Source organism: Euprymna scolopes, chromosome 6 (assembly GCF_053919585.1).
Source record: "Euprymna scolopes isolate OS-2025 chromosome 6, ASM5391958v1, whole genome shotgun sequence".
NCBI lineage: Eukaryota > Metazoa > Mollusca > Cephalopoda > Sepiida > Sepiolidae > Euprymna > Euprymna scolopes.
The window spans coordinates 6,682,947-6,702,420 of NC_136487.1; the positions used below are offsets into that span (position 1 = coordinate 6,682,947).

General features: G+C 36.0%; 2 protein-coding genes across 5 annotated transcripts in view; both read right to left on the reverse strand.

Moving 5' to 3' along the window:
* Positions 1 to 19,474, reverse strand: part of LOC145277481 (uncharacterized) — a 367,340-nt gene that overhangs the window by 195,910 nt on the left and 151,956 nt on the right. The gene's annotated exons all lie outside the window — the stretch shown is intronic.
* Positions 1 to 19,474, reverse strand: part of LOC145277480 (solute carrier family 35 member H1-like) — an 80,797-nt gene that overhangs the window by 54,463 nt on the left and 6,860 nt on the right. The window lies entirely within an intron of this gene.

Below are 19,474 nucleotides of genomic sequence, written 5' to 3' on the forward strand. Positions count from 1 at the left end.
AGCTTCTGTACATTCATATCTGATTTACCTCTGCACTCCATGTTTAAAAAGGAAGTGTCCTCTATAGCATCAGATCTGACCGAATGGATAATTGTAGGCATTGACCAATTCATACCATCTAAAAAATTCCAACAAAAACCTAACAGCCAGAATATGCTGCTGCTATCGCGCACAGAAATAACTTTTTCCATAGCTACCAACGTAATAGATGCACTGAGACTAAAGCTGCTTTCAGGACTGCCAGCAACCACTGTAAAAGAGTAATAAAAAATGCAAGAGAGCTATATGCCCAGTCTGTTAAATCCAAGGTAGCTGATCAGCGGCTTGGTTCCCACCAGTTTTGGCAAATAACAAATAGGATCCTGAACAGAAGTGTGCGTTCTATCCCAACCATTATCAATGGACCAGAGGTCATCTCGTCAGCGTCAGACAAGGCCAAACTATTTGCAAAGAACTTTGCTGCTAATTCTACCCTATGCGACGAAGGCCATCAACTCCCCATATTTCCTCCTATAACACAGAACAAGCTAGGTAACATACAAATATCCATGCATGAGGTCGCCAAGCTAATCAATAACCTAGATTCCAGTAAAGCAACTGGCCCTGATGGCATCCCAATTATAGTGTTAAAAAAGCTTCAACCAGAACTTGCTCCCATACTTACAAAACTGTTTAAGCGCTGCCTTAAGGAGAAGTGCTTTCCGACTCCCTGGAAGACCTCATCAGTTTGCCCTGTATTTAAGAATTCAGGTGATAAGTCATCTTCCTCTCAGTACAGACCAATAAGTCTCCTGTGTGTTATGAGCAAGTTGCTGGAATCCATATTAAATAGAGAAATAGTCAACCACCTCAGCAGGAATAACCTTCTTAATGACACACAATATGGTTTCCACTCTGCAAGATCTACCGCAGATGTGCTGACGGTTATATCCCACAGGATTAGTGAATCTCTTGACAAAGGCTTCCTTTCTAGGGCAATTGCTCTTCACATATCAAAGGCCTTCGACAAGGTATGGCATAAGGGCCTACTTCACAAGATTTCCAGCTAAGGTATTACTGGAAATGTTTTCTCAATCATTAAATCATTTCTCTCCGATAGGCTCGTAAGAGTAGTGGTAGATGGACAAAAATCGGAGGCCTGCAATATAAATGCTGGAGTCCCTCAGGGGTCAATCCTAGGCCCAACTCTCTTCCTGATCTACATCAATGACCTCCCTAAACACATACTTAAATCATTCGTTGACATCTATGCTGATGACACAACCATCTACGGCAACACATCAAAGGCTGTAAATGACAAAGTTCTCTCTGATTCTCTCTCCTCTGATCTCGAGCGTGTGGTTCAGTGGGGGAAGATGTGGCTGGTTACCTTTAATGCATCCAAAACCAAACTCCTATCCTTACATCATCAACGCTCTGATCCCCATCTGGCATCAATTGTGATGGATGGCTCTCGTCTGGGTGAGGCCCCGTGTTTTGACAAGCTTCTGGGTTTGACCTTTACTCCTGATCTGAAATGGAACACGTACATCAAGTCTGTTGCCAAGGTCGCTGGAAAGATGGTGGGATCCTTCTACCGCTCCAGAAGATATCTCACTACTGATGCAATTCTCTATCTATATAAAAGCCAAGTACGTCCAAGGATGGAATACTGTTGCCATATCTGGGCAGGAGCTGCTAAAAACAGCCTATCCTGCCTTGAAAGAGTGCAAAATAGACTTTGTGGCTTAGTGGGGGATGCCCTTTTCTCTACCCTGCAACCTCTCTTCCACAGAAGAGACGTTGCGAGCCTATCCTTGTTTTATCGTTATTTCCATGGCAGGTGCTTGTCTGAACTCCAATCTCTGGTCCCCCCCCCTTGCCAATCTTTCACGAAAAACACCCGTCTAGCTGAATCCACTGTGAAAAATTTCCCCCACTCTATATCTGTGCCTAAATCAAAACGCGGATTCCATGAACAAAGCTTCTTTCTTAGAACTGCACGCCTGTGGAACTGTTCCGTCTGCCTGCTTCCCACCTGACTACAATTTGGATGTGTTCAAGTCCAACGTTAACAAATTCCTAATGAACCGCCCCCTTAAGTAAACACTTCATGAAATCTCCACACTAACGTAATGTACTTGCAATAACCCTTATCCCTGAGTGGCTTCCGGGCCTTGATAAGTGGTGATCACTGTAAAAAAGAAAAAATATATATATATATATATATATATATATATATATATATATGGAGAGAGAGAGAATCATCCACAGTTATTTCATAGTTAACAACTTATCAGTTTTGCCAAACAGCAAGTGTATTCATGCAGAGATTCAAAACTCAAATGGACACTCACAAGCATTCTATTTTCCTTCTTTCTAAGAGGTTAGACACATGGTCAAGTATGGTTTTCAGAAGCTAGTGCATTAGGGTAAGCACACTTTGGATTTAAAAAATGCCCGAGCAGCCCTGAAAGGGGATAAGCAATAAACTAACCTTTATTCGGGAAGAAGGTAAAGCTTGGAAGGGTTGACCTAAAACTGATCAGGATCATACCTCAGTTGGACAGCAACAAAACTGTTGAACTGACTGTCAAGGACACATCCCCAATTGATATGAACATCTACTTAAGCTATGCCAAGTATAGTAGTATGAAGATATGCAAACAAATTACACAGAAACATTTGGGTTTCACTTCAAATTAATCTGATGAGCTCTTAGGAGTGTTATATATAGGTTTCATTGTGTGAGAGTCTTAGAGATAAAGTAAGAGTCTTATTATAAGTGATGCTTTTTCTTGTGAGAGAGAGAGGCTTAGAAAGAGTCTTATTACAGTGAGGGATGTTGTAAGACTCAGAGAGAGAGAGAGAGAGAGAGAAGTTGTTGTAAGAGACTTAGAGAGATTGTTCATGTTAGGAGAGATTCTTATATATTAAATGTTCATTCTTTTCTTGTGTAGAAGAAGAAACTCTTCAGTGAAGGGGATAGTGTTCAGACAGTTCGGACATTGTGTAGACATGATGATGTCGAGATGTGTATGAAAAGACATTTTATAACACAAATATATAATACAATTTCACTTTACCTTTTTGTAAGAATCATAAGACAAGACGAGCTTTACAAAACACATAATGGTTTATTTCGTCACGACCGGCCGTTTCCATCACCAAGAATTCAAAGTCTCACATTTTTCCTTGAAGTGACGTCTCGCTCCTAGACGCCTGACTAGATGACTGACTCCCTCTGAGTTTTCTCACTGACTGACTGACTCTAAAGTTTTTTCTCTATTCCTAGAACTTTCTATTTTCCGTGACGTCATACACATGTTAAAACATGTGCATTCTTTCACGTGTTCTGGACATACGTGTCCAAAACTTTTCCTATTTCTACAAAAGGAATTTTAACCTATATTCAATATGTTAAAACATCATCTTATAAGCTGCATTCTTTCAATTTAAAATTTCATAACAAACTTGATAGTTAACATTCTTTCCTTGAAATATTTATCTATATTCTAAACAAATGTTTGTTTTACATTTTTAAATTCTCACACTTAATCTATTTCTAAACCTAGATTACGAGGTTCGAATTTCGCCTATGCTATTTCATTTTCATTTTAACTAATCTCTCTATTTTTATACTTACATGAAAAGGGAACAGCCCTTATCATGTAACAGGAGTAAAACAAAAATACTCTTGTGTAACTTGCTTATAAGTATACTTACATCTGACTACAGGAAGTCCTCAGTTTATGCCGGTCCCAACTTATGCTGTTTCGAGGTTACAAATGTTCCTCATAAAAATATAAAAGATAGTGTTGTTCTGTCTTACACCATTTAGGATCGTGAACTAGTTTCTGGCGCGTGGCCGAGGAATACACTTTGTTTTGGTTGTGATCAAGGAAAACGGTGTAGTGATAGACACCTTGTATCGATAGACACCTCAGTTTCAGTCATACTCCATTTTGGTTGTTTACACCGGTTCTTTCTCATGTTTGATCGTTTTTTTGTTTAACTTTTTGTTCTTCATTATGGCTTCCAAGCATAAAGGCAGATTCTTTTGATGGCAGTGCATCAAAGAAAAGAAAGGTCATCATCATGGAAGTTAAATTGGAAATTTTATAAAGCGACCTAAAAATAATGAAACATCAACAAACATTGGACAGTCACTTGGCCATAGTCGTTCGACTGTGGCCATCATTATTAAGGATAAAGTGCGCATCATTGAACATGTGAAAGGATCCGCTCCTATGAAAGCGACAGTCATAACCAAGCAGCATAGTGGTTTAATTATTGAAATAGAAAGATTATTAATGCTTTGATAGGAAGATCAAAATCAACTGCATATTCCAGTGACCCTTATGGTGAATCAAGAAAAAGGTGAAAAGATTGTTCGAAACATTAAAAAAAGAAAGGGGGAATAAAGTAAAAGTTGAAGAGTTTGCTGCTAGTAGAGGTTAGTTTATGCGATTTAAGGCTCGAGCCAATTACCATGACCTTAAAGTGAAAGGTGAAGCTGCTAATGGGGATGAGAAAGCAGCAAGTGAATTTCCTAAAACGTTGGCTTAGATAATTAAGGAGGGGATTATTCTGCTCAGCAAGTATTCAATGTGGATGAAACAGGTTTATTTTGGAAGAATATACCTAACCGCATGTATATCACCAAGGAGGAAAAGTCGGGACCCGGTGTTACAAACAGCCACCTCAACATTAAATACTGTTCTATTGTTCTATTAGTAATATATGGTAGATATTTGATTGGCATGTTCTGACTGAACGAGAATCCACCAAAACCCAGTATTAAAATCAGTCTGGAGAGATTCTCTTTCCTTGGGCGAAGACGGAGAGAATGACGTGTGGCGGCGGAACAGTTACTACACTGCGATCCGATCTCGGAAGCAGAAAAAAAAACCACTATGGATTTCATCATCCACAGAGAGAGAGAAAGGAGAAGAGAAACAGAGAACGAGGGAGTTGAAAAACGTTCGGTCGACGTTAGCACTAAACACCTCCCACAATATGAAGGCAAGTGACAGGGCGTCCTTTAGTCAGCGCACGTGGTGACCTCGTGGCCCCAAGAAGCAGAATAAGGAAAGAACAGGATTTCGTCAATTCTATTTTTAGAATCGAAGGGCGAAACAAATAAAGAAAAAATAATAATTCTCTCATGTGAGAGTAGTTTTGACCAAAAGTCCGACCACGTAAAAAGTGTTCTGGACAACCAAAGCGATGTCACATTTCCGAGTTGGCAAAGACGGAGAAAAAAAAGATACCTAAATTAATCCCTCGATAAAGCTATCTTGGATAACCCAAAACGGATGCCGACAGGCATGTTTAAAAAAAAAACAAATAAAAAATATCTGCATAGTCATCGTTTGAAACTTATGTCTCCCACACGGAAATGGAATGTGTCGCATGGCGTTGAGAGACTGGATTTGGTGATTGAAACTTTCTTCCCTCACAAGAGAATTTATTTGGATTAACTGTAGCAATTGCAAATTGTCAAAAGAAAAGAATTGAACTAAGTGCAAAAAAAAACAAAAAAAAGCCAACTTTATTTTCTTTCTTTGTCGAGCTGGAGATCGGACTTTTCCTCGTGTGGACTGGTTGCTGCCGTATACCTTTTGTCTTTAAGTTATAGGATTCTCTTTCAGTTAGTATGTTAAAAATATTCCCCAATCCCATTAGCTTTGAATATATTTGTTTTTGTGAAATCTTTCTTTCCCCTTATCATTAATAAATTTAGTTTTATATGATTTGAAAGTGTTTGTTTTGTTATCTCTTGCAAATTTTATCGTATTCGATTTTTGCGTTTATTTTGCATCCGCCTGTCTCACAGAAAATAATTGTTTTATTTGTTTCAAACCTTTTTTGTATAAAAAAGGAAAATCGAACCCAATCTGGGACCTATGAACATACCCCTACTGCAGAAGATTTGTCTGCCTGTGATAAGCGTTTGCTATCCATAAATGCCCATCCATATCCCTGTATTTGCATTTTATTGTTATATTTAAATATTGCCCCGGCCTGTATATAATACCGGTCATAAAGCCAACAAGGAGAGGCTAACTTCACTTAGGCAACTTCAAACTGAAGCCCTTGCTGGTATCTCAGGCTCCAAATCCAAAGGTACTCAAGGAAGAGTCAACTACCAGTCATTTGAAAGTCAAAGAAGAAAGCATGGGTGATATTTGAGGTGTTTGAGGACTGGTTTGTCAACTATTTTGTGCCTAGTATGGTGCGGTATTGCACTTCTAAGGGTATCCCCTTTAAGGTGTCGCTAGTGCTGGACAATGCCCCTGGACATCCTGTCCAGCTGGGAGACTTCCACCCGAAAATCAAGGTGGTTTACCTTCCACCTAATACCATGCCCCTTTTACATCCTATGGACCAAGGAGTGATTGCTTTGTTTAAGGCCTACTATTTCTAGAGGACAATTGCTATGGTATTACAGGCAACTGAAACCAGGAAGGATTTGACTCTGAAGGACTTTTGGAAGTCCTACAACATCCTTGATGCTGTGAAGAAGATTGTTATCTTAACCTCCTCCCAGGAATCAACAAACATGAATGGTGTTTGGAAAAAAACTCAATTTGTGAATGATTTCCATGGGTTGGAGAACACAGTTGACCATGTTATTAAGAACATTATTGTCCTGATTAAGGATATCGATCTGATATGGAGGTTTATGATGTTACAGAGCTGCTGGAATATCATGAAGGAGAGCTATTTGCTGAGAACCTGAAACAACTGGAGAAAGTGATCATAAAGGAAAAGGAATAAGCTCCCACCCAGAGAATAAAGCTTTCATAAGGCAGGGTTTTACAAAAGGTTTTACTGGGATGCAGCAAGCGTTGGCAACTTTTGAGACTCAGGATTCCAACTTGAAAAGGTTCACTAGGGTTTCCAGAGTCATCATGAATTAACTGCAGTGTTAAAAGGAAATTGTGGATGAGAAGAGGATCATATCTGTCCAGTTTAATCAAAGGCGATATTTTAAGAAAATAGTAAGACCTGCATCCTCTACATCTGTTGCCTCTACTACTCCAGACTTACGAGCAACAGAGCTTCTACCCTCTACCTCGGATGCCTCTACTGCTTCAACACAAACTTCTGTAGGTTCATTATTACAATACAAAGACAAGTTAGTATTACAAAATGCAAAATAGTTAAGAATAATATATAATGCAGAAGAGATGAAGGCAGTGTTCTTGGAGTCAACTGAACAGGAACATGACCAAAATCTGATACAGTTAATGAGAGTTACAGAAAGAAATGGTCTCATGTTCAATTGCTTCAAACAGAATCATATCTTTCTTCCGTCTGATATACAATAAGCAAGGTATAGAATTCTAAACTGAAGGAACAAGAAAGAGTTCCAGGAATTTCTTGGTTTAATCCAATACCTATCCTCATTCATATCAAGTAGTATCACTCCAGCAACTACTAAAATGAGAGCTACCAAAACAGCTTGGAAATAATGAAAGTTTTGATCGATGATGATACAACACTACAGTATTATGATACAACGGTACCAGTGATCCTGCAAGTCGATGCCAACCAGATGGGTTTGGGTGCAGCACTTCTTCAAACAAATAAGGGAGACAAGAAACTAGTAACATATGCAACATATATAATATATAAGCATATACGGAAACCATATACACAAACATTGAAAGGGAAATGCTAACTGTATGTTGTGGAGTTGAGAGGTTCACAACATACTTCTATGGCAGTAGTTTTTATGTTATTATAGATCACAAGCCACTGGCAATGATCTTTAATAAGAAGATCATTTCTGTATATCAAAAACATCAGAGAATGATGCTTAAGCTTCAAGTATACAACTTCACCATAGAATATACAGACCTGGAAGAGTACTCACCTTTCCGGATTACTTAAGCAGTTTTCCTAATCCCAACAATGATCTTAATCTGTAGGTAGACCATGTCCAAGTCTCATAAAAATCTCCAATGTACATAGTCTAACAAGAATAGCACCAGTGCTCAACCAATTCATCGAGATGATCATTCAGGGATGGCCTGACACCCTGAGAGAGATACTCACAGATCTAGGCGAGTACTGGAGTTTCAGAGACAAGATGTTAGTATAAAACAGTTTGCTGCTGAAAGAAAGTATCATCTCCAAACTCCTCCATAAAAACCCTTGAACAATTACACAGGAGACATCTTGGGTGTAACAAAACCTTGTGAGTCAGACAATATACTGGCACAAGTTCAGAGACATAACTGACATGTGCAAATGATGCAGCATATATCTTCTCCAAAAATCAGCAGCATGAAAGTTTACTACAGCAGAGGTGCCAACCAAACTATGGGACTGTCTAGGGAGAGATTTATTCTCATAGGATGCTGAAAGCTATCTAGTTTTGCCGATTACTACAGTAAATACATAGTAGTATGGAAGTTTCCAGAACATTGGCAGAGTTCAAAAATGGTGGCCTATTATTCACTAATGCACAAGAAAGAATACCACAAGAAATTTCAATTGAACCAGAGGAGGGCCAATTTCTCAATCAAGATTCCTAGAATTGGACTTCCAAAAACGGTAACAAGTGCACCAACAACGCAGCAATTCAAGGTAAAATTGGACAAGTGTTAAACTATTGTATCCACTAACGCAAAATTTCTATCCTTTCCCTTACATGGCAATTTTTTATTTATTTTTACTCTTTTTCACCCCCAAACAAGGCATATTGCTTGCCACTTAAAACATCACGGGATTACTAATTAAGATCATGCCGACGGGGGTATGTGGGGAGTCGAACCATGATATGTCTGTTCATATTACATTCAAACTTCTGCATGTTAGTACAGTCAGGGAAGCAGGAAACAGGGAAGAAATTTGAAAGTCTAGGAGTCTGAAGAAAGAAACTATTCAAATGGAAGGCTTTTTAGCCTTCATTTTTTTGTCAAAGAGCTAGCGCCTTAATTTTCCCTGCTTTATCCAGTGTATTGCAATGGATTGAGAGATGAGGATAAATATATCTGCAGTAAAACAGGCTTGCTTAAATCCATACAGATTGTCAGAAATTAGCTTAGCATTTGCAAGATGGTAGACTAGTACTTGATTGATTAAACTTTCTAAGATTTTAACAAAAAGACGGATGGAGCAATAATTGAGCCGTTCAGTTCTTTCCCTAGGATTCTTAAATACAGGTAACACAGCCAATTTTCCAGCTATCAGGAAAGCTAGACTTAGAGAAGCAATTGTTGATGAGAACCGGAGCTAGCTCAGCAGAACATTTAATATAGCAGGCATGAGATCAGGCATACACGTCTGGAGGTGTCTAGTTTTTTTATGATATCACAGATGTGAGAAGGAGTAATTTTCAGATCTACAAGTGTGATTTCAATCTGCAAAGGGAAATTTGTGACCGAGTGGTTTGAGGGGAAGTTAGAGGTGAGCCGCTGAGCAAGCAGATCTTCAACCTTCTTGGTTGCCATGCAAACGATCTCATTGAATTGTTGTTTCAACTTGTTTGACAAGATCATAAGTATATTTTCTTAGTGGAATTACTCAATAAACCTGTTTTTAATGATATTTTTGTGTTTACCAAACATGATTGTCGTAAAATTAGTTGTTAGAGAGAAATGAGAAAACCTATTGAACACGAAAGAATTTACAAAATTGAAATAAGAATCTCAGATATAACTAAACCATGACAACATTGTAAATAGATCCAAATTATTAGACTAAGAAAATAGTACAAGCGACGTCCCAAAGGTCATGCCTCCTATTTTTTATTCCACCCAAATGGATCAAAAGCAGATAGCAAATTGAACGCATGATGTATTCATGACCTGAAAGTTTCATCTCTCTGTTGCAGATAGCGTGAGACTAAGAAAGCAACCCCTGTCATGAATGTACGTGAGAAGCAGAAATGAGTCATTGAATTCTTGGCAGAAGTGCATTGAGAATGGCGGTGACCATGTAGAAAAATAAATTCTTGACCACAAAAGTTTTTATGGTACCACTCCAGTCTTCATCGCTCTTCAACTTTTGGAGTTAAAAGATAGGCTTTACTTTTAAAACGACCGTCATAATTTTATATTACCATTTTTTTTAATGTATTAAATAAGAAATGTAATGTATATTAGAAGAAAAAAAAAAATGACATTTTTATTTTACCTTTAAATTGAATGCAAATATTATGGATCTTTACAAAAAGATTTTTAAAGTCATAAACTAAACATTTTTATGTATTGATTTTTTTTTAGAGCAGGACAGCCGGAAAAAGTATAAATCCAAAAAGTTTTGCCTCTTTGCCAGAATAGTGACATCGTCAAAATAACATTTTAAAAGGAGAAAAAAAAAACAGTCACTTAAATTATTGCGAGAAATGGTTATCCACAAGTTTTTTTACTCACTGTTTCTACTGACCATTGATGTTCTGCTTCACAATGAATGCCCTGGAAAAGTCCCTTTTGATTAATGCTTACCAGTTTTAAAGTAAGCTAACGAACTTCACTTTTTTTTTTTTTTTTAATATTTTAAAACTGGTAAACATTAATAAGAGGGCCTTTGGGGGGGGGGGCATTCATTGTGAAGCAGAATGGTCAGCAGAAACGGAGTATAAAGAAAAAAAACATGCGAAACTTGTAGATAATCCGCAAAATTACTTTTGAAATGACAGTTTAAAAAGCTTCAAAATCACCTTTGAATTTCGACACCAAAGTATTGGAGGAGAAAAAAGACGTACTATCCTGCAACATTTGAAACGGATTTGATAGTCTTTAAACTTTCGATGAAAATGTCATTTCTGGTCAGAATTAAAGTTTAAAAGCCAAAGTTGCAATATTTACGTTTCATTTGTGCTCGTTTAGAAAAACAGTATTCATCCATTGTGCTACATAATTAAGTTATTTTGGTAATATTTTAAATGGGGAGTCAGAAATTATTTTCATTCCGACAAACAGCCAAACTTGAAACTATTTTAGTAAAACAAATAAAAACATTCATTTATAGTAAGTTAAAGCATTTTGTAGTTTAGACAAAACGAAAAAGTGAGATATATATATATATATATATATATATATATATATATATATATACGAGCAAACAATTGAAAAAGAGTTAAAAACATATTTAATCTGAAAAGGAAACACTTGATAAGTGGATAGTCCTTAATCCGCGGAGTTTCGAAGAAATACTTTCCTTCTCATCAGAGGGTAGGAATTAGCAATATATATATATATATATATATATATTTATTTATTGTTTATTATTCTCTATTTATTTATTAATTAATTTATTTATTTTCCATTTAGTGTCTTCTAACAACTCTTGCTGACATTTTTTAAGTGATGACCTATACATTTCAGTTGACCTATATTATTTTGCCCTATATATTTTTTTCACGCTTTTTAACATTTCCTGTCTGGGTCATTTTGACATTTTTTTTTCTATTTAATTTTATCACTATTTAATTTTTTTTTTTTTCTCGTCTTCTGATCTTTCTTATTTATATTTATGTCTCGGCAGTAGAGTGAAAAGCGTATCTTATTTTTCTTTTATTAATATTATTGGAATTTTTTCCTTTTTCCCTTGTACACATTTTTGTGAATTATTCCATGGATTTCTGCCTTTGGATTATTTTGGACCATCTTCCAATTACTGGATTTCCTTGGATTTTACTTGTGCAAACGGAAATTCCATTAACTTTCTTGAAGTTATATATTTGGATTTTACTGTCACTGAATTATTTATCTTCCACCAGACTATCCATTCACGTGTAATCACCTTTTTCTTCACTATATTCCCTCTGTTTCACTTTTTTGTTATCAAGTAAGATCTTTGACTTACTTGTTGTTTCATCAAATACTTTTGCATGCAAAATCCGATCCTGTATTTTGCTAATTCCTACCCTCTGATGAGAAGGAAAGTATTTCTTTGAAACTGTGGATTAAGGACTATCCACTTATTAAGGGTTTTCTTTTCAGATTAAATATGTTTTTAACTCTTTTTCAAAGTGTTTTTTAACATGTTTTATTAATTGTTTGTTATCTCCTATTTGGTTTTATCAAGCTTTTACATTTGGCTGAGATAACTTTATAAATATTAATTCTTTAATATTTATATTATACTTTAATTTTACCATCTTGGATCATTTTGGTAAATTTAATTGTAATTTTTATTATATATATAAAGCAGTTATAACATTTAAATGTTATCAAAGGCAAAATAAGTTACCTTTTCTACCTACCCAGATATTTTTTTAGCGGTTTAACTTATCTTAAAGCGTTTATTTAGTTCGAAGCACAAATAGTGCAAGTTGAATTGTACTCGTAAAACATTGACAAAAAAGATGATAATGGTAAAACTTTTACCGTTATTTTTAATTGAATTGACAAGATTGCTGAGAATATGAAGATTTGGATCGAAATTAAAGTTATCTTAATAAAATTGTGTGCCCACTTCTCGTATGCCTGTGTTTCTAGTCTGTATGTAACTTATTTTTATAATTTAAAGGTTTTCTTTTCACTAGCATATTTAATAACGAAGATATGTGTTTGTACAAAAAAAGGTAAATTTTTATGATGAGCCCCAGTGTATTATAAACGCTCCAACCTCCCCACATTAAGAACAGCTTTCGGAATAAACATGCCAACCTCTAAAACCGCTCCTAACATGGGAAGGTGGTGGTGGGGGAGTATTCCTAAAGCCGTTCTTAATATGGGGTGGTTGGGGGTGTTTATACTATGCTGGGGCAGGTCGTAAAAAAAAAAAAAAAAAAAAAAAAAATACCAAAAATTTAATCGTGAAAATATTTTGAATTTTTTTTTTTTTTAAACATATTTTTACTAAAAATATGAATTTTGTGGTTGGAAATTTAATATTTTTGAGGTGCAACTTAAAGTAGGTCCCACAGAGGAGCCTCGTCCTGAAATTCGGAAAATTTAGGTTAAAAAAAAAAAAAAAAAAAAAAAAAAAAAAAAATCGATGAAGCTATTGAATGAAGATGGATATAAACAATATTTTTCAAGTGAATTTAATTTCACTTCAAAACAAAATATAAACAATATATTTTAGAAAGTAATTTCTTAATTTTAAATAAAAATGGGCGGACGTACACGAGTAAGGCCCTCATAGCGAAATACTCATCAGCTCCAATGTTATATGCAGCGCATTCCAGGGAGCTTTCATTATTCTGAAAAGGAAAGAATTTTGGTGTGTGTACTGTGTGGCCTTGTTTTTTTATTTATTTTTTTTTTTTTTATTTTGGCTTGAACTTTGCGTTGTCCAAATTATTTTGTTATATGCATTTAAACTACTTAAAAATACCAACGAATGATGCAGATAAGTTGGAAAGTAACTTTTATTGATAATGTTACCATTTATTATTCTTTTAATGGCTAATTTCGTGAATTTGACCTTTTTTGAAATGGTTTGGCTTCTGTTTTCTTTGTTTTTTTTTTAAATAATTTTACCACTATATTAATTTTATAGTACCTATTTACTATGCCTCCCCACGGGACAGAGTTAGACACCAGGGTCGTTTTTTAACGTGGAGAAAAGGTACAAAAATAAAAATTGTCTCAGTCGTGAAGGATTTCTCCTCCACCAAAAGAGAACAAGAAATAGAAGTGCAGCAACTGAAGAACAGATACTACACTTTGATCTTGTCCCGAAGGCCAAGACTTATAGTAATTAAAGAAAATGCTATAATTAATTTTTTCAAACAGTTTCGTGTTGAAATATTCTGGAAACTTGTATTTTGCAGAAATAAGTAGTTATCGAGATATAAAAAGTTATATTATGCATTGTATTCTTTGACTGCCATCTTTTGCACGCGTGCCATAAACAAATCTACTGATCTATAATTGACATTTATAAAAAGATGGCCGCCAAAGAATACAATTCATAATACAACTTTTAATATCTCGATCGATAACTACTTATTTCTGCAAAATTTCAATGCGACTTTTTTTTTTACAAGGTGGTCACGTCACCACTTATCAAGGCCCGGAAGCCACTCAGGGATAAGGGTTATTGTAAGTACAGTACGTTAATGTGGATATTTAAAGTGTCTACTTTAGAGGGCTGTTCATCAGGAATTCGTATTCAGCATAGTCCAAAATCTATAAAAGTTGTCATTTAAAAGAAAATTGTGGAGGTGGACCTAATCTGAAAATTTACCAGGTTTTTTTTTTGTTTTTTTGTTTTTTTAATAAAGTTTTAAACAAAAACGAAATAATTTAATTTTTAAACGAAAAAAGTCAATTTGGTTACCTTTTTGGTTTTTTTTTTTTTTTTTTTTTTTTTTACGTAAGTCCAACTCACATTGGTTCACATTGGAAATGTCGACTTTTATAGGTTTGCGGTACGTTTACAATGAATAAACACCCCAACAACCCCATGTTAAGAACAGCTTTCAGAATAGACACCCTTAACCTTGTCAGCATACCCGAAAACCTGTAAAGTTGACATGCCAAATGTGAACGAGGAGTTGGATGTAAAGTAAAAATGTACCAAATTTAAAACGGAACGAAATTTAAGTTTCCGTTCCATAGGCATCTCCAAACCGTTGTGTAGAACGTCATCATTGTACACATTAACTAGTTACTTCATCATTTCGTGTGTTTACTATAGTCTGAGTCAATTTCTATGAATGCAGAAACTTATGAAACTTATGAATAAATAAAATATACAAAAAAAAAAATGGATAAAAAACAATATAAGACTTACCTTTTGTAAAACAAATAGATTTTTAATAACGAACTACACAGATGATAAATTAATTTTAATGTGTTCTGGTGATACATGTATCTAAAGATGCTGCTGCTTACAGGCGTCCATACTTCTTTGGAAAAAAGGCACAAAATTTGATTATCACTGTCATTTTAAATAATCAAATCCAAACAATTTTTTTTTTTTTTAGTCGATTTTGCTTTTGCAATTTTTATTATCTCAAGAGTCATATATTCTATATAAATCTTCTCACCTGTCTGTTTAAATGTATGGATGTATGTATGTTTGTATGTCTGCCTAAAACTCTTAACAGAGGCGACGGATTTTCACAAGATCAGTATCATTTTGAAGCTTGCCCTTCGGACGACAAATATCGAAAATTGGCTAAAAACATTAATTCCTTCACCCTCAACTGGGCACTTTTCTACAGGAAGGGGGGTCGCTTTTTTTCGACAATATTTTTGAAAGTCATCCCTTCTTCTGGATATTTTTTTGGGCTGGAGATTCTTAACATGAGGACGGGAGGGTGTTGCGTACCTATTCTGTACTTTCACCTAACAATTTAATAAAAACAGATATCGCAAACCTTTAATTAAACTTGAAAGTACTATTTTTAAAAAATAGCGAGGATCAATAAGTGCACTGGAACCAAATAAAATTTCACTGTTTTTCGATATGAGAAAAAACACGAACGTCATTTCAACCCGGAATCTGTCCAGTACAAAGAAGAGATATGCAGATTGTGGTGCTGTCGTGGTTGGTGGTCTGCATATAAGGACGGCTTGTTTTTCTGGGGAGAGGGTCAAGACCTGCGTCCTGTGAACAGTGCTTTGCATAGTGTTAAACCTTTTTTTCTTTTGCTACAAGCTATTTTCGGCGATTTTTTTTTTTTTTCAGTCAAGTTGTGTTGGGAGATAAAAAGACAATGACTGAATCAAAGTTTGATTTAAAGCTGATATATCTGTTGTTGACTGGGTTGAGTTGACGTGCAACCTTTGTGAAGTAAAGAGGATACACATGGTGATTCCCTTGAAATTGGTTGGAGGCGCCTTGAATGTATATCCACAACTTAGTGCTGCTGAGAAGACTGACGACAGCAATTAAAAATGCACTGTATAAGGCATTTGCCATGGATCCGTGTACGGCTTATGAAAAATTCGCTTTAACAAGACTCATGCCAAGAGAAACTGGATGTTTGTTTTTTTGCAGAGCTGAAAAAAACTTGCAATCCTGTTTGGTGATGCGTTTGTGGCCGGCCTTCCAACCTATGTAAAGCAACTGCTAAGAGCCTCCACCAGCATTTCAGCAACGCCTATGGAACACTTGCTGGAACACGCTCTAACCCTCATCATAGATGAGGAGGACCTAGAGGAACCAGTTGTGATGGTAGCGCAAACTGCCCAGAACAGTACAGGAGAGACTCCTAGTCTGAGCCCCACGACCAAGGGGAGATGTTTCCGCTGCAGCCAGTGGGTTCATTTTTCAAAAAGTTGCACTGACAGGGGGCGGGGACGCGTGTGCTGTTTCCAGTGCAGCGGTATTGAACACTTAGCCCCTAACTGTGCAGGAAACATGTCAGGTGACAGGATATCAGCGCTGCTCTGCTCCCTGGACAAGATGCAAGTGAGGCGCAACAATAAATACGTAAACCAAGTGCCCTGATCAGCTCTCCTTGACTCAGGCTGCTCATATACCATAGTGAATGCCAGACTGTGTCGAACCTGGAATAAAAAGAACATCAAAATCACCACAATAGGCAGTGAGATGCAAGCATGCTGTGGAGCCGGAACCATACAGATCCATATGAACTCTGGTGTGGCCGCGGAAATCGATATGTTGCTGACGCAAGGGGATTTGCTGGGGTTTGACTTATTGCTAGGATATGATGCCATCAAGGCACTGGGTGGAGTTGTCATTGAACAAGATGGGCGCGTGCGCTTTTTGGAAGCCCCAGTGTGTGCTGCGGTCCACATTGATCGGCCTAATTTCAAGGTGGACTACGACCATCGACAGAAGGCCTGGACTGCATCATGGAAATGGACTGAAGGAAGGGCGCCAACCAAATTTAAGGACATTGCAGAGTGCCCCATACCCAACGAAGTTCATGATGAATACGAACAAGAGCTTGAGGCGTGGGTCAGAAATGGATGGTTAATCCCCTACTCAGACGACAAGCTTGGACCTCCCAAAAGCCCGATTCCCTTAATGGCAATGATCCAGCATAAGTTGAAAGTGAGACCAGTGCTGGACTATCATAAACTCAACAAGCATATTGAGACTTACACTGCTGACGCCGATGTGTGCGGCAACAAACTGAGAGAATAGCGTCAGAAATGCTGCAATGTGTCAATATTAAATTTGTGGAAGGCCTACTTGCGGGTGTGAGTGGATGAGACATTGTAGCCGTTCCAGACAATGTGGTTCCGAGGTCGGAGGTATTGCTTGACATGACCCGGCTGCCGAGATATATCATACAAGTCCCAAGGAAAGCAATGACTTGTCTAGTGATGAGCTGCTGACAAACACAATCAGTGAAGCCCCTCCGCCAGAGAGTATTGGCTATAGTTTGTCTGACGAGGCAGAACCAGAACCGAAACCAGAACCAGAGATGATGAATGTGCCCCTTCACAGAAGTGAGCAAAATAAAAGACCAATCCCACAATGCATTCTGTGTGATCATGAGATCAGGGAGGAGTTTGATGATCATCAAAGAAGCAAGCGGCCACGCGTTTGAGTTTTGTGCAAGCGATAAATAGGTGAACAACACTCCGTTGGTTCTAATGGAATGTACACAAGAATCGCCATCATTTGAACCCGAATCTGTCCAGTACAAAGAGATATTCAGATTGTGGTGCTGCCGTGCATATAAGGATGTTTTTTTTTCTGGGGAGAAGGTCGAGACCTGCGTAGTGTGGTGAAACCTTTTTTCTTTTGCTACACTTGTACCAATTTTCCTGTGAATAAACACTTATAACTATAATCTTCGACAAAAAATAAAAATAAAAAAATATATATATAACAAAATAATCCGAAAAACGCAAAGTTCAAGACAAAATAAAAAAAAAAAAAAAAAAAAAAAAGACCACACACACCAAAATTCTTTCCTTTTCAGAATAATGAATACTCCCTTGAACGCGCTGCATACAACATTGGAGCTGATGCGTATTTCATAATGGGGGCCTCATTCGTGTGCATCAGCCTAAAAATTGTAAAAAGATTTTTTTGTATATAATTATTGAAAAATATTGCAAACAGTTTACATACCTGGTTCTTTGGGATAATAGGGGCGCCTCAACCCCACTTCCAAAAAAGACAACAAAGTGTTTTTACTATTTTAAAGTGCTTTTTTAAAAGTTTGAAACACAAGTAGTGCCTAGTTGTTAACTTAAAACAAGTGCACGTGGTGAAAATTCTTCAGGGTTTAAATGTATCGCAATGCTTTTATTGGGGTCAAAAACGTTTTTCAGCCACCATGTTTCTTCCCATTTACTTGCCTCCCCACAAAGGCAGAGTTAGACAACAATGTCGGTTTTTAATGTGGAAAAATCCAAAGCTCCCCAAAACGGGGAGCTTTGGATGGGAACAAAAATAAGTGTCTTAGTCTAGAAGGATTTCTTCTCCACTGACTGAGGACAGAAAAAGTGAAATGTAGCATACCACTAGGTGTATCAGAATTTGGGGGGAATTTGACACCCCTAAAAGAAAACTGCAAATAAAATATAAAAAACTCGTAATTTCTCTTTTTAAAGTGGGTTGTTTATTTTCTGTATGGCATATACTTCCAAAATAAACTATTAAAGTTGTTTAAAAAATAATAGAAATATTATTTTTCATTTTTTAAAGTGTTTACTAAGTGCCAGAGCGTGTTCAACCAGCCATTTTTTTTACGTGTGAAATCAATTGAATTTTACGAGTGAAATTGTTTTCAATTTTTAAACTTTAAAAATCTATCAAAATTTTTCTATTGGTTCAATTTTTACGATATTTTCAGGTTCAATGTGAAATTTTATGCTCTTTCCAATAAACCGAATCTAATATTTTAGACAAACGTTTTTTTTTAAATTCACTCTCCCATTTTTAAATGTCTATTAAAATTTAATAATTTACTCAAAGTTTTAGAAATCACAAATTGATAAAAGATCAATAAATAAAATGTTCTAATTTAAAAAAAAAAAAAAAAAAAAAAAAAAAAAAAAAGTGTTTTTTGGAAATTTACCTGTAAAGTCCAAAGTCTAAAACACTTCTTTTTTTTTTTGAAACCACATTGATTTTTTCTTTTTTTAATTGACAGCTCATGTTATGCTTATATAGTCAAGTAAATGCCGGACGCTGACAAGAATTCTTTCTATTTCATTCAAGGTTTTCTTTTTTCAGCTATTTCACAAAAAAAAAAAAAAAAAAAAAAAAAAAAAAATCGGTCGACTGAGTTTTCGTTTAACGGCAAAAACTTATAAGTGAATGTGTGCTTTTTTTTTTTTTAAACTACGGAGACCTAAAAATACTAATTTTGGTTAACAGCACGCAATAAAAAGAGATTAATTATGGCGTTTATAACTTACCATAAGATAATCATGAAAAAAAAAAAAAAACATCAGAGATTTGTCTCCCTTTATTTGAACAGTCAAGAAATGAGTTTTTTTTGTTTTTTTTAATCCTTGTTTAAAAAAGTATTTTATTTAAGGACACGGAATATAAGTATAAATATGGATAAATTCTTAATGAAAGTACACATTGAATAGAATTTTTTATAGGCAAGTGATTTAAAAATTTATATATATTGTTT